Below are 17,060 nucleotides of genomic sequence, written 5' to 3'. Positions count from 1 at the left end.
ACCGCATGGCCCAGCCAGTAGAGTTTGGTGTGGTGATTGAGTTGGGTCCTCCATTTGACCAGACTTTTTTTTGCAAATTATGTGAAGTTCTATCAAACGTTTGCTTGTGCGGATGGTCAATGTTTGGGTGAAAATTGTTGATGAATTATTACCTAAGAGTAGAGAGGGGGTAAAACGGAATCACCATCCTGGAGTGTAAAGAAAAATACAGAGAGGGTGTAAAATGACCACATACAAACAGAGCCAACAATGGTGTAAGGCACTGGTGTCAATTATCTCTCTTCCAAAGAGAAGAGAACTCTTGCTAATGACAGCTATTGGAGATGGGGTGAAAAATAATTGTCATGTTTTTTCCCCATGGAACATTGCCGATAAGACTACTTGCATAACTCATCTCTTTAAAAAGAACCAGGACCCCACAAAAGTGGTTATCCAAGGACTATCCCTCAAACGGAGCTCTTCAGGTGGGAGAAGAAGGACCTTGAAGGAACCAAAGCTCAGTGGCATACGTAATATGAGGGCAGACTATCTGGCTTCGATCGGGACCCTCGAGGTTAGGTTCCTGCCATGGTTGATCCTATAATCTGGTGCTATTAAGTGGGGATATTCTGCACCAGAACCCACTCTACTGATAACTATATTGCGAATAGGATTCTGGTGACTTTACCTGGGTATTTGAGAAGGAAGGAAAACACCAAAGTCTTTCTGATTTGGGTGGCCAAACCTGGCACCATAACGAGGAGCCATCTTGAGCACTTTTGCACGTGTGCTACATACGTCAGTACAGGCCTATGTCTGTGTCAGGTTACTTCTCTTTGAATAGAAACGCTACATTTCTTGGCAGACATCTGATGTAACAACATCAGCATCACTCGCATCTCAATGCCGCTATAGGGGGTGTGGAGGTAGCGGCTCCTTGTGCCTGATGGGGTCCCGAAGGCACTTCAGATGCCAGCAGTATAAATAGTATATGAAAGGAAGGGACCCTGGAATTTCAGGATTCGTCTCTGTGGACCCCCTTTAATTAGTCATAACGTGCAGTATTCAGAGAACATATATTTTATAACTAGTCATACGTTTTAAGATCTCACTGTGGTTTGTAGTAGGCTTAGTCATGGACACTACACACCGGTGACATCACGGGTGAGTTTCGCCTCCGCAGGGAGCAAAGAATGTTCTTCTTGTGCAGGGGTCATGGATAATAATATCACTTTGTCCGAGACGTCTTTGCCGGGTGACAAGTTCTCTCTGACCATCTTATGGCTCATCCTTATTTTTAAGACTGTGGTGCTATATATAAACCGCCACGATATTTATACTCCATCTACAATGTTACATAATCCCATGTATCTGAAAAACAAGTGAATTATTGTATCTGTGCCCATTATAACTGGAGGAAATAGTCTGATTTAAGGGGAAACTGCTTACGGTTACTGTGAACACACACGTGCTTCCACCATGTGAGAGTAGATTCCAGGAACTGCAGATACGGTACCAAAAGAGATAGTCCCGCGCCTTGCATAGGTTAAATCCAGTATTTGCTAAGTTTCCTCAAAAATCTTCCAAAAGATATATACATGTTAAAGAAAATGTCTTTGTTAGACCTATTCAGAATTTATGAAGAGTAGCATGTAATTTCCTGTGTCTTCAGATTGACCAAAGGAGAGCATCTGACCTTGAGTGGTGGGGATCGGTGGAGATATGTATTGCTTCCTTTTTGTCTTTTTTTTCTGCCTTTTTAAAACAAAAAATGAATTAACTGGACATCCCCTATAATTAACAACTAACGAGTCTGTTGAGTTTCCAATTGTTTATGTAGCGCTAAGGCATTATGTTGTGCAGTACGTGCCATCTTTTGTGGAGTAGAGGGACACTTGTGAGCCTGGTATGTAGATGAAAATTTCCAAATGACCAAGCCTGTACTGCAGGCTTTGCCCGCCCCAAGCATTTGGGCGCCATGGCTTTGGTTGAAGACCAAGCATCCTGGAATCACATACAAGCCTTCTGATAGAGCTACTTTGGTGGCTGACCTTGGAGTTTTGCCAACTCTTCTGGAGGGCCTACCCGCTAAAAAGTTTCTTATGCAATTTACCCATCAGGATATGTTTGGAATTTGGAAAAAAAAAACTCAAACATGCAAACGCCATACAGATGTTGGACTTGGTTGGATTTGAACCCTGGATTCCAGCGCTTCTATAGAACGTTCTTATCAAATTTCAGAGTGGACCAGTAGGACCCATATTGTGGTTTTCTCCCCAAACTATATGCATCTCAACAAATCTTATGTGAAAGCTGCCCCTCGGCTTTTGATACAAGTTCATCTTTGCCTTCGCATCCCTCAATAAAAAGGTCAACATAGAACGGGTTAACCAACCACTTGAGGAAAACCTCTGCTAAATGGCTCCTGGTTTCAAGAAGATTAACAGCGAAGATTTTACTGTAAATTGTTTAGAAAATGAGTCACCACAAAAAAAAACCAAAGTCTAATGTTCTGCATAATGGCCTCCTCCTGCGATGTGCTGTACGTGGGGCCATATTTACAGTCTGTTCTTCCCGAGGCACCGAGACCAGACTTAATGAATCCCTTTTTGTTTTACAGACAGTTTTAGTTTTTGCATTTCTCCCTCGTCGTCCAATAACCAAAACATGTAAGACTTGTAACTTTTTGATTTTTCCATTCATGGAGCTGAAGGAGAGCTTGTTGATTTTTGCAGGTACCATTTTGGGGTATATACGCCATTTTGATCCTTTTTTGTTACGAAGACTGGCATTTTCGTTTTGCTTTTTCCTTTGACATTCACAGTACAGGATAAACTGTTTTATATTTCAAAAGATAGAATTTTTACATATGTGGCGATAACAAATAGGCTTATAGAAGTGACCCAGATCTGTGTTCCACATGCACAGTAACATTGGTCGGCTGAAAGTGGCATCTTTAAGCTCAATTTCATTCACTCGTCAGCTTTGATCATTCGGACAGGATCCTGGAAACAACGGCGTCCACATTTTATAGATTCTGTGTCTGGATGTTTTCGATTCAGGGTATGTGCACACGTTCAGGATTTCTTGCAGAAATTTCCTGAAGAAAACCGGAAATTTTCTGCAAGAAATCCGCATTTTTTTTTTTGCGTTTTTTTCCCGTTTTTTTTGCGTTTTTTTAACATTCTGCAAGCGTAATTAGCTTGCAGAATGCTAAAGTTTTCCAAGCGATCTGTAGCATCGCTTGGAAAACTGACTGACAAGTTGGTCACACTTGTCAAACATACTGTTTGACAAGTGTGACCAACTTGTTACTATAGATGCTGCTTTTGCAGCATCTATAGTAAAAGATAGAACGTTTAAAAATAATAAAAAAAATAAAAAAATGCTTATACTCACCCGCAGACATCAGATCTCCTCACCGGCGTCCATTCCTATAGCTGATGTGTGCGCGCAGGGCCTTCCATGACGTCACGGTCACGTGAGCGGTCTCGACCAATCACAGGACAGTGACGTCATTCGGCAAGGTCCTTCTCCGCACACCAGCTACAGGAACCAGCCAGCGTGCAGCACAGAGGCGGGAACACTGCGCTGGACATCGAGGGTGAGTATAGGACTGTTTTTTATTTTATTTCTTATTTTTTGACCACTTATATGGTGCCCAGTGCGTGGAGGAGAGTTTCCTCTCCTCCACCCTGGGTACCAACCGCACATAATCTGCTTACTTCCCGCATGGTGTGCACAGCCCCGTGCGGGAAGTAAGCAGATCAATGGACCCCTAGGTGTGCGGAATCCCCGCAATTCCGCATTTTTAATGAACATGTTGCTTTTTTTTCCGCTATGCGATTTTTTCGCGGAAAAAATCGCAACATTTGCACAAAAAATGCGGAATACCTTGTAAATAATAGGAGGCATATGTTAGCGTTTTTTTCGCGTTTTTATCACGTTTTTATAGCGAAAAAACGCGAAAAAAACGCTAAAAATCCTGAACGTGTGCACATGGCCTCACCGTTCCCTTTCTATAACATCTTGTTCTGTGGAAATTTCTAGACTCATTCTCCATAGTTTTGTATTGGGGATGTCATCGATGTAACGTCTCCATAGGAATCTGATAGAAATGGTGAAAACAAAAAAACAAACATTTCACATATCCATCATTGCAGTACAGAATTATTGTGTTGCCTATATCTGAAGATTTGCTTGTTTTGACTCTGCATTTGCAAGGAGGCACCCTACAGTAATAGGCAGAATTGCCTATGTCTGTGTCAGGTTACTTCTTTTTGAATAGAAACACTACGTTTCTTGGCAGACATCTGAGTAAACTCTTCCCCCAATGAATTAATCCTAAGGATATGACAATGAATGACAATGGTGGCAGGGGAGAAGTGTATGGGCCAGTCCTGAGCCTTATAAAGTCCCCCAGCGCTGTCCTGTGATAGTGTTTGCAGTGAGGCATTATGTCTTGTGCATGGGTGGACACAGACAGAAGAGCCTCCTTTGCAGTCCAGTAGTTCATCACGAAATATGGAAGTGTTAGTGGAGTAATCAGAGGTGGTAGTGGAGTTATGGGACGTGGTAATGGAGTTGTGGGAGGTGGTAGTGGATTTATGGGAGGTGGTAGTAGAGTTATTGGAGGTGGTAGTGGAGTTATGGGGGGTGGTAGTGGAGTAACCAGAGGTGGCAGTTGAGTAATCAGAGGTGGTAGTGGAGTAAACGGGGGTGGTAGTAGAGTAACCGGAGTTGGTAGTGGAGTTATGGGAGGTGGCAGTGGAGTAATCAGAGGTGACAGTGGAGTAATCGTAGATGGTAGTGGCGTAATCACAGGTGGTAGTAGAGTAACCAGAGTTGGTAGTAGAGTTATGGGAGGTGGCAGTGGAGTAATCGGAGGTGGTAGTGGAGTAATCGGAGGTGGTAGTGGAGTAATCGGAGGTGGCAGTGGAGTAATCGGGGGTGGTAGTGGAGTAATCGGAGATGGTAATGGAGTTATGGGAGGTGGTAGTGGAGTTATGGGAGGTGGCAGTGGCGTAATTCAAGGTGGTAGTGGAGTAATCGGAGGTGGCAGTGGAGTAATCGGGGGGGGGGTAGTGGAGTAATCGGAGGTGGTAGTGGAGTTATGGGAGGTGGCAGTGGCGTAATTCGAGGTGGCAGTGGTGTTCTGTCTCCGCCCCTTGTCTTGTACATAGAAAATGCTTGTGAATTTTTCATGCACAGGCTATAATACATTGCAATACACATGTAAAGTTTCCCTTTGAAAAAATTGAAAGAAAAATATTAAAGCAAATATATAAAAAAAAGAAATAAAATGTTTTGGGTCCTTATTACATTGCTTTAACTCTGCTGTTATACCATTCCCCAGTAGCTAAAATTCGCGTGAATGGACAAATCTCTGTTACAGAGGGGCACGGGGCACTAGACAGGGATGTCCGTTGTTGCCCTTTCTCTTTGTCCTGGCCATTGAACCCTCGGCGTGTCGCCTAAGAGAGTTGATAATTTTATTGGGTTTAAATGTGGAGAAATAGAGGAGTGAGTGAGTCTCTATGCAGTTGATATGCTGCTTTTTATTTATAACGGGGCATCCTCAATCAGTCCAATAAAATATGGCGTAAACAGCATGCCTGAATAAAACCACAAACTCTTCAACGTGATAAGGATGAGGGTTGGCCTGGCTATTCCTGATCCAGGGCTGTATTTTATTGCATCCCAATTACAACCCCTCCATGGGTGGGAAAGTAGAGATGACATGGGCAAGTAGGTGCTCTTATTTTACAGAATAAGAAATGGTCCTCACCCCTCTGTCTTCTGGAGTCTGGGATTTCTCCCGGAGGGAATCCTCTTACAAAAAAATTAAAAACTCATGGCTTTCAGAATGCAGTCAGGCAAATATGAAAAATAATCTCAATGTCTGAAGGGCGAAATGATCTGGGAAAAATAACAATCTTGGTAAAGTTGATCATGTGTTATGTGAAGTTCAGTGACTGAGAGGGTGAAGCACAACCCAGGGATCCAATACTAAAGGGTCCGGGGTCGTGCTATGTCCCTAAAAACTTTAAAGTGGGGCAAATTTATACAAACTAAAGTCTTTGCAAAGTCACCACACAGATCCATATAATTTGGGATCCAATTCCAAGGTGACCTTGTATAATCTTTTGAAGCTTTTTTCCAATAATGCTGATACTGTTCTGTGTACATTGCATCAGCTTGAGCTCTGTACGTTCCTCCTCTTTATCTCCAGATCTCCGTCTCTTCCCGGAATTCACCGATGTCTCCTGATAAGATTTTGCCTACTTTTCCCGCACTTTACATCACACTTATTCCAGTAGATCCCACGTCTGTGTTGCACAAACATACAACATAACTTCAGAGATAAGGCCTCGTTCTCACCTCCTGCTAAAGGAAATATCCTACTTTACAAGGGTGGTCTCAAACCTATGTCCACCTCTCGGCTCTTTTGAAACTCCCAGCTCATACCTTCTGGTTGGGACCTCATGATCTCGACCCCTAAAATCTATAGGGCTCTTAAATGTATTTTCTACTTTAAAGATAGTGGAACCAAAATACTCTTATATACCTAAAATAAAAATACAGCAGGTATTCTCCCTCCCCGGTTTCAGCACCGGTTCCCCGACACTGCTCAAGTCTTGTTTAGTCTCCAGGATGTCACATCAAAAGTGCACTGCTGCAGCCAATCAGCAAACTTAGTGATTTGTACTGTGTTCAGCATGAGACACTGAGCTCAGTGAGTGGCTGCAGCAGTGATACGCGCATGACGTTTTGTACTTGCTATCTATTGTGAATAGTGTTCCAACTTCCATAAAAGACTGGTTGGTCCCCTCATTGAACTTTACACCATCTGGTCCTGGCCAGCTGAAGTCACTGGCATGATGCGGCCTGCAAAGGTGTAGACAAAGCTCACACTCCCAGCCAGGACCCCCCATCTTTAAGTAGCATGCCGGGGCATGGAAGACATGTACCTCGGCCATGGCTGCCACCCCATGCCATGTTACGACTGTGTAGTCAGCAGGATAAAGTTTTGCACCAGGAAGAACCAAGGGATGTGGGGAACACTTGGGTTGTATGGAGGATGGCTTAGAGTACAAACTTTAACATGGCGGTTAGTGGCGCAGTACAATAAGAAGGTCCCAAACATCATAGGCATAGAAGACATGAAAAGGTGCAAAGAACCGTCCAGGCCTCCAGAGGATTCGCCTGCCAAAGGGAGTGTCTTGTCTGCAAGTGCCAGCCCACAGTTCGAGGTGCCCAAACTAAAAGGGCAAAGTGGAAAAAGAAGGCTCGCCCAGTGAAGCTTGATGAAGGAAAACAGGTGGAGACGTTGGTGAAACGGGAAGGTGTGACCAAACAGACCCCACGAAGTGAAACGTGGGACAGTGACGTAGAACGCTGAGCCTTGAGAAGGCCAGCACCATTAGTTGGTCAGAAGCCAGTAAGAGAGCAACACTTCTTGGCCGACAGGCAAGAGCTACCAGAAGACAGGGCAGAACCCACATACATGCCACATGGAGCAGAAGTTGATGTCGGAGATTTGAGGCTCACAAGTTCTGCAAGAGAAGCAGGAGCCTGTTTTGAGGGTCCAGAGCAAGCGGCACCGTTCACGGGCCGGAATCTGTGGAAATCCGAATTCTTGAGGACTGAAGAAGGAAGGGCAAGAGTCCGGCATCTCGTTGGTGACCTACAGGGTCTGGGACTGTCGACTGTTGAGAGGAGGGCCGGTATCCTGGCTCGAGAGATGTTGGTGGGCCCCTTGGCCGAATGCTACAAAGCAGGCTTCCCGTGGAGAAGTCTTTAGTTGTGATCTGCAGCGGGAGCACGTGTTCATCTATGAGTTTGGGACTCGACACCATGGCTATGTAGAGAAGAAAATGGAAACTGAACAGCTGCCCCAGAGAATATACATTCACGCCAGGTACACAAGTAAACTTCCTCATGAAGGATGGCTTCTGCAGATGGTGCTCGAGGGTACAGCCATAGCCGTGCAAATGTGGAAGATAGAGAAGGCCTTGGAGAGGAATATGGAGCCAGGCCACCCTGAATGTCCAACATCTATCCGACCAACAGGATACATGCCCTCACGGTCACAGGGGTCATAGTCATGGCCAGAGTATTGGCTCATGTCCACATGTTCAGAGCTGCAATTGTTTTCGAGGCAGGGCCACATCCTCAGCAGGCATGAGGGTAAGAAGGCACAGGAGGAAGGAAGAGATAGTCCTCACACTTCCTAGAGGAGAAGGAAGAAGGAACCCTCCAGAACATGTGAACATTGGTTAAGGGAGTTGGAAGATTACACGTTGTGCACATTGCACCCAAATAACCGGAACAGTTTGAAGTTCCTAAGGACTGATCGAGGGACAACGGACTGTGCCCTTGTCATTTGGGCTGTGTGCAAAGAGACAGACTTTACCGATTTTGTTCCAGGGACTAGTTAGCAAAGCCACGTGACGTGGGTGTCTGACGTGAGTGGAGACCGAGGCAGTGGATAGCAAGATCCAGAGTAGAGAAAAGAAATGTGACAGAAAGACAGAGTGGGTCCTGGTACAGGATGCCTAGCAGTGTGGCCCCAAGTTCACCAAACAGAGAGGTAACTGTCCAGGACAGAACAGAGAATGTGAGACAGAGAGAGTGCAAGCAAAGAAGCTATGTAACAGCCATAGTGGCAAACTGGTTCCCCTAAGGGATAAGGGGACGTGGAACTGCGGGTTGAGGACATAACTCTCACTTACAGGACAGTAATACTGTGCTGGGTTGTGATGAAGGCAGAGGAACTTGGGGACAGATGTTCGATTTTGTAGAGGAAATGTTTGTGAAGTTATGCACCTGCTATCTACTGTAGATTGTTCTCACAAACTTGCTGTTCAGTAAAGGACTTTATTTTTGGTTGGTGGTCTCTCTCATTGAACTTTACACCATCTGGTTTTGGCCAGCCGAAGTCACGTGATCTGCAAAGGCATAGCGCCCCTGTAGCCAAAGCCCAGACACCCAGCCAGGACCCCCATCTCCATGTAGCATGATGGAGCACGTAAGTGAAGTACCTTGCCCACGGCTACCACCCCACACTACGTTACATATATAAAGGAGGTTGGGGTCCACTTTTCTTAAAGTAAAATAATCCTTTAAAAGGTTATAATATTTATTTAAAAAAAATCAGCAAAAGTTTAGTTACACAGAGATCGTCTGGTTGTGTCATTTAGGCATCGTATAGCAGAAGCTGTTGCGGATTTCAGCTTTCAGCAGAATCATTCAGCAGACAGATGTTGGGAGATTATAAACTGTTTCACTAGGGACACAGAATCCAATCTCTGCGCCATCACAACATGGAGGATTACAGGAACAGATGGACACAAACAAGACAAAAAAGTGCCATCTGCTCAACACAGTCTCTCTGCAGTATAAGTCTGCAGCTGTTGTCTACTCCCATAGTATTGGTTACCGCTGTGGTCAGTGATTGCTTGCAGCTATCACATGCTTGTTTAGATAGAAAATTAGGTAGGAAGATTGATGGGATATTGGATATGGAGGATTACTATTAAGGTATTTTACATCAGGAGGAACATTTTAGGGGGGACCAGACCTGGAGAGGCAAGTCCTTAGGAGATTTTCCTTGCCTTCTGAGGAACTTGAGGTCTCTGTTTTTTATAGGAGCCACACGATATTTGGCTTGTGTTATCAACCCAGTTCCTCAGATATATGGCTGCTATATACTTGGCGTTCCCCGTTCTCTGGAAGTCCCCATAGACAATGAATGGAGTGGTGGCCGTCAATTCTAATGGGGCATTTCAGAGCCCCATTCTCTGTAGGTCCTGGCAGTAAGCAGGTTATCACCTATTTCAGTTATTCTGATTAAGACCTTACAAAGTTTTTTTTTTTTTTGTATATTTTTCTACTTTTGCTGAGTGCAGTAAATGTCACTGACAGCTCTCAGATCTCCCCACACCGGATATTAAACTCCCATGTCATTTATGATGTGCGGACTCGGAGCGCCGCTGATCTATTTATGGCACCTGACACTTTAATGCAGCAATTGTGTAACGACAAATCTAAAAGCAAAACGCTGTCCTGGGTATCGTCACATCTAAAAATAAGGTGAAGATACAAGTCTGACAGTCACATTCCTAAAAAAAACAGCAGCAGGTAAAATAATAAAGGGCGGTGCTGTATCTCTATATTCTCTATTATCTAACTATTATCTATATGTCTATTATCTACCCATTATTTGTTGTCTATCATCTTTCTATTATTTATCATATGTCTATTATCTATCTGTTTTCTATACACTCACCGGCCACTTTATTAGGTACACCATGCTAGTAACGGGTTGGACCCCCTTTTGCCTTCAGAACTGCCTCAATTCTTCGTGGCATAGATTCAACAAGGTGCTGGAAGCATTCCTCAGAGATTTTGGTCCATATTGACATGATGGCATCACACAGTTGCCGCAGATTTGTCGGCTGCACATCCCAAAGATGCTCCATACAAGGCAGGATGGATCCATGCTTTCATGTTGTTTACGCCAAATTCTGACCCTACCATCCGAATGTCGCAGCAGAAATCGAGACTCATCAGACCAAGCAACGTTTTTCCAATCTTCTACTGTCCAATTTCGATGAGCTTGTACAAATTGTAGCCTCAGTTTCCTGTTCTTAGCTGAAAGGAGTGGTACCCGGTGTGGTCTTCTGCTGCTGTAGCCCATCTGCCTCAAAGTTCGACGCACTGTGCATTCAGAGATGCTCTTAGGCCAACCTTGGTTGTAACGGGTGGCGATTTGAGTCACTGTTGCCTTTCTATCAGCTCGAACCAGTCTGCCCATTCTCCTCTGACCTCTGGCATCAACAAGGCATTTCCGCCCACAGAACTGCCGCTCACTGGATTTTTTTTCTTTTTCGGACCATTCTCTGTAAACCCTAGAGATGGTTGTGCGTGAAAATCCCAGTAGATCAGCAGTTTCTGAAATACTCAGACCAGCCCTTCTGGCACCAACAACCATGCCACGTTCAAAGGCACTCAAATCACCTTTCTTCCCCATACTGATGCTCGGTTTGAACTGCAGGAGATTGTCTTGACCATGTCTACATGCCTAAATGCACTGAGTTGCCGCCATGTGATTGGCTGATTAGAAATTAAGTGTTAACAAGAAGTTGGACAGGTGTACCTAATAAAGTGGCCAGTGAGTGTATATCATCTGTGTATCATCTATACATCTATGTATTATCTATCATCTATTATCTTATCTATGTATCATCTATCTATTATCTATCTATTATCTTTCTATCTATTTTCTATCTATTATCTATCCATTATATATCTATCTATTATCTATTTATTATCTTTCTATCTATTTTCTATCTATTATCTATCCATTATATATCTATTACACTGCGCAACAAAATTCAGGGAAGTTCTTGACCCCTGAGAAAATGTTATTGTATCTTATAGATTTTGATATGCTGAACACGAATATGTGCTCCAAAAGTCTGTATCACGTAAGGTTTTTAAGAAACAACAGTTTATAGTCTACATTATGACGTCGGAGACACCACATACATGTGCATCTATGTCAGTAGCAAAAGCAATTGTTCAAAAGTGTTTTGCAGACGACTTTTGCTTATAATTTTAATAAAATAAAATAATTCATGTGATCGGGAGTCACCGCTAAAAGTGTTTAAAAATATTTAAAAAAAAATAAAAGTTCACCCCCCCTTTTGCCCCAATCAAAATAAAACAATAAAAGAAATCAAAATTACACATATTTGGTATCGCCGTGTTCAGAATTGCCCGACCTATCAATAAAAAAAAAAGAATTAACGGCAAAGCGATAAAAACAATCAAAACGTCAGAATTAAGGTTTTTTTGTCGCCGTGACATTGCATTATATGCATATATTTTTGATATTCTATATCTCAATGTTAACATTAACCTACGCTTAAAATTATAGACTGTTCATGTCTTTGTCAGTGGGTAAACTTACAAAATCAGCAAGGGATCACATACTTATTTTCCCCACTGTATGTATCCATCTATAGTATAGTATATGTATTGATTCACCTGTTTGATGACTGCCGATCACTTACGTACAAGCTGTGTAGACGGCTCACTGGACATTCTACGATTGTTAATAGTAATGTTATCATTGTTCTCCTGTTTATACTCATTGTTCTCCTGTTTATACTCATTGTTCTCCTGTTTATACTCATTGTTCTCCTGTTTATACGGACAGGTGTGTTGTGGTTGACGATGACTTTAAGCTCGGTCTTCAGGATTTTCTGGCCTAATTTGATGGGTCAATCGTTGGGAGCGAGCATTCGTACAAATGCTCGTTCACTTGTCTAATGGCGCCATATCTGTCTGTGCAAAAAAAAAGCAACAATCCATCCAGTCCCTCCTAACAGAACGAAGCAAAAGTGGAGCACAGGGTGTGCAGATCTGCGCACACACTGCATACATGAGTCTTCTCCTGCATTGCTGCCATACAGACTATACGAATACCATGGGAATAACTACAGTCTATAAGGCAGCATTGCAGGAGGAAAGTCTTCTCTCCAATGTCTGCACGTACGGTGGCGCACACAGTGTCTGCTGCATGTGTGTACGTATCAGTTGGCTATAGCAGGCGGGAACCTAAGACTCCTGGTAGGTCGGATCCTGGTATAGATTCTGATTGTGTCTTCAAGATTCAGTTCCCTTTTCCAAGAACTGAACAAGAAGACATATTTCTGTGATTTTTCAGGAGTTTTTGGAAAACGTTAATGTTGCAGCTTTTCAGTGATCCCATTTAAAACTGCAAAATGGTAAACTCCGCTCTGCTGCTTCTTACTCATCAATAAACTTTAGCAAGAGTCCTTGTAAGAAGGTGGAACATGGAGGGAGAACAAACCCATCCCGCAGGCGTCTCAGCCTAGAGAGTGAATCCAAACGTCCCTGTCCTCCATCATCGTGTTTATACAGACGTCAATATCTGCGAGGAGACCCGGAGACGTCTTTGGAATACATCTTTCTGCATCCGGCGAGCTCTCTAGGGTGGGGGAGGGGAATCCAGCGGTGGCAGCCTTAGTATAACAGTCTCATTACAGATACGGTTAGTCATGATTCAGATACGGTTAGTCATGATTATTGGGGTCTCGTGGCAATGCAGTGGTGGTCATGCATGGAAAGTGCCACCTCTTACAAAGTCAAGGATGATTGCATTGGTGGGAGGACTATAGAGTGGCCTCCAATCCCCTTCAGCCTTTAGCCTGGCGGCTACAACTTATAGAGAGATGCCTAGAGGCCGCCATCAACCTCAGTCCAGTCTTAATTGGAAGCTAAAACAAATGGCAAGAGTTGGACATGACTAATAAGCTGAGCCATCCATGGGCATAATGACCTGACTGGTAGAGGAGGTCATGGTGGAGGACGGCCTCGTTCGGCTGGGTTTAAGCCAGGTTGGGTCAATGGTCCTGGTGCTCTGCCCCATAGGTTACAGTAACGCCTATTAACTCCTGGTGTGAAGACATCTCCTTGGATCTCAGACTTCAGATGGAAAGCAGTGGCATACCGTCAGTGGCAGCAGGCCACGTGATTTCTATGGGGGCCCAGCGCCCTCACCGTCATCGCGAGCAAGGATGATGATGGAGGAGGGAGCATCAGCTGACTCTTCCTCCCACATCGTTCTTCTTTGGAGTCCGACGTCTCAGTGCAGCCAGATCGATTACATTATTACAGCTCACCCGCTGTACTGAGGTGTGCGGCGCTTTACATCAGTCGCTCAGGGGACCGGAGCATCAAATGGAACGAGGAGGAGGGAGTATTGTATTTTTTCTTTTTTTAATCAGTGACCAGTGGCCATAATATAGTATGTAGGACCATAGGGGTGCATTATATTGTATGGAGGACCATGGGGAGTGCAGTATATTCTATGGAGGACCATGGGGAGTGCAGTATATTCTATGGAGGACCATGGGGAGTGCAGAATATTGTATGGAGGACCATGGAGAGTGCAGAATATTCTGTGGAGGACCATGGGGAGTGCAGTATATTGTATGGAGGACCATGGGGAGTGCAGAATATTCTGTGGAGGACCATAGAGAGTGCATTATATTGTATGGAGGACCATGGTGGTGCATTATATTGTATGGAGGACCATGCGGAGTGCATTGTATTATATGGAGGACCATGGGGGGTGCATTATATTCTATGGAGGACCATGGGGGTGCATTATATTCTATGGAGGACCATGGGGAGTGCATTATATTGTATGGAGGACCATGGGGGGTGCATTATATTCTATGGAGGACCATGGGGGTGCATTATATTCTATGGAGGACCATTGGCGAGTGCATTATATTGTATGGAGGACCATGGGGGTGCATTATATTATATGGAGGACCATTGGGGAGTGCATTATATTGTATGGAGGACCATGGGGGTGCATTATATTGTATGGAGGACCATGGGGAGTGCATTATATTGTATGGAGGACAATGGGGGGTGCATTATATTATATGGAGGACCATGGGGGGTGCATTATATTGTATGGAGGACCATGGGGGGTGCATTATATTGTATGGAGGACAATGGGGGGTGCATTATATTATATGGAGGACCATGGGGGGTGCATTATATTGTATGGAGGACCATGGGGGGTGCATTATATTGTATGGAGGACCATGGAGGGTGCATTATATTATATGGAGGACCATGGAGAGTACATTATATTCTATGGAGAATCATGGGGGGTGCATTATATTATATGGAGGACCATGGGGGGTGCAGTATATTGTATGGAGGACCATGGGGGGTGCAGTATATTATATGGAGGACCACATGGGGTGCATTATATTGTATGGAGGACCATGAGGGGTGCATTATATTGTATGGAGGACCATGAGGGGTGTACGCTCTGTGGTTGTGCAGAAAGAGAGGGAGGCAAAATTGAGCGGTGACCATCACCTATGTAGTTCTACAGGAGAGTGTGGTGGCCATGCCCTGTGGTGGTATACAGACAGGAATAGGGGAGTTGTGTGCATCACTATAACGTTATACAGTAGAGTGTGGTGGGCATGCTCTGTTAGTGTACAGACCGAGAGGGAGGAGAAAGTCAGCTGTGACCATCACCTACAGTGGGGACAATAAGTATGTGATACACTGCAATTTTTCCCCACCTACAGAGAATGGAGAGGTCGGTATTTTTATTGTAGGTACACTTCACCTCTGAGAGACAGAGTCTAAAAATTAAAAAAAATCACATTGTAGGATTTTTACATAATTAATGATCATTTTATTGCATGAAATAAGTATTTGATCACCACCAACCAGCAAGAATTCTGGCTCTCATAGACCTGTTAATTTTTCTCTACCTGTATTAATTGCACCTGTTTGATCTCGTTACCTGTATAAAAGACACCTGTCCACACACTCCATCACACTGCAACCTCTCCACCATGGTCAAGACCAAAGAGCTGTCTAAGGACACCAGGGACAAAATTGTAGACCTGCACAAGGCTGGGATGGGCTACAGGACAATAGACAAACAGCTTGGTGAGAAGGCAACAATTGCTGGCACAATTATTAGAAAACTGAAGAACCACAAGATGACTGTCAACCTTCCTCAGTCTGGAGCTCCATGCAAGATCTCACCTCAGGGGGTAAGGATGATTCTGAGAAGGGTCAGGAATCAGCCCAGAACTACACAGGAGGAACTGGTCAATGACCTCAAGAGCACTGGGAGCACAATCTCAAACATTACCGTAACACACTACGCTGTGGTAGATTAAAATCCTGCAAGGTCCAGGTCTGTTTAAGGTTCGCTAATGACCATCTTAATAATCCAGAGGAGGCACGGGAAAAGGTCATGTGGTCAGATGAGACCAAAATACAATTTTTTGGTATAAACTCCGCTCGCCGTGTTTGGAGGAAGAAGGGTGAGTACAACCTCAAGAACACTATCCCAACTGTGAAGCATGGCGGGAGAAACATCATACTTTGGGGGTGCTTTTCGGCAAAGGGGACATGATGACTGCAGCGTATTGAAGGGAGGATGGATGGGTCATGGACCAACAACCTCCTTCCCTCAGAAAGAGCATTAAAGATGGGTTGTGGCTGGGTCTTCCTGAAACTCACAGCCAGGGCCACTAAGGAGTTGCTCCGTAAGAAGCATTTCAAGGTCCTGCAGTGGCCTAGCCAGTCTCCAGACCTGAACCCAATAGAAAATCTTTGGAGAGAGCTGACATTCAGTGTTGCCCGGTGACAGCCGCGAAACCTGAATGATCTGGAGAAGATCTGTATGGAGGAAGGGGCCAAAATCCCTGCTGCAGTGTGCAAACTTGGTCAAGAACGACAGGAAACGTCTGACCTCTGTAATTGCAAACAAAGGTTTCTGGACCAAATATTCTATTGTAATAACTTATTTCATGCAATAAAATGCAAATTAATTATGTGTAAATCATACAATGAGATTTTTTTTAATTTTTTTTAAAGATTCTGTCTCTCACAGTCAAAGTGTACCTACAATAAAAATTACAGACCTCTCCATTCTTTGTAAGTGGGAAAACATGCAAAATCTGCAGTGTATCAAATATTTATTTTCCCCACTGTATATAGTTCTACAGGAGAGTGTTGTGGCCATGCTCTATGGTTTAATACAGACAGGAATAGGTGAGTTGTGTGCATCACTATAAAGTTATACAGTAGATTGTGGTGAACTCTGTCGTTGTGCGGGAAGTAGGAAGAGACATTCTCTGTGGTCAGAGATTATATATTTTCAGAGCCGTGGGGTAGTGGCTGGGCCAGTATTCCATGGCTGTTGGATGGTAGTGGGCCACCAGACCAGGACCCTCACATCCATTCCCTCATTTCTATTTATCAGTGTTACCTTTCATCTTAATCCTGTATGTGATGATTATAAGATGAACATATCCAAACACAAACTGATGGGCACAACGAAGATCTCGGGGCCCCAGGCACATTTTGACTCTTTGGGGACAAGACCACGGATGACTGTTACTCCTAGAGTTACAACCCTTCCAATATAGGTTTGATAACAGGCAAAACCCAAACCACATAGGATGATAGAAATGAGTTTTATTTTGTAAAAA

Source organism: Ranitomeya variabilis, chromosome 1, assembly GCF_051348905.1.
Source record: "Ranitomeya variabilis isolate aRanVar5 chromosome 1, aRanVar5.hap1, whole genome shotgun sequence".
In the NCBI taxonomy this organism is placed as follows: domain Eukaryota; kingdom Metazoa; phylum Chordata; class Amphibia; order Anura; family Dendrobatidae; genus Ranitomeya; species Ranitomeya variabilis.
Note: the sequence above shows the minus strand (reverse complement) of the source record.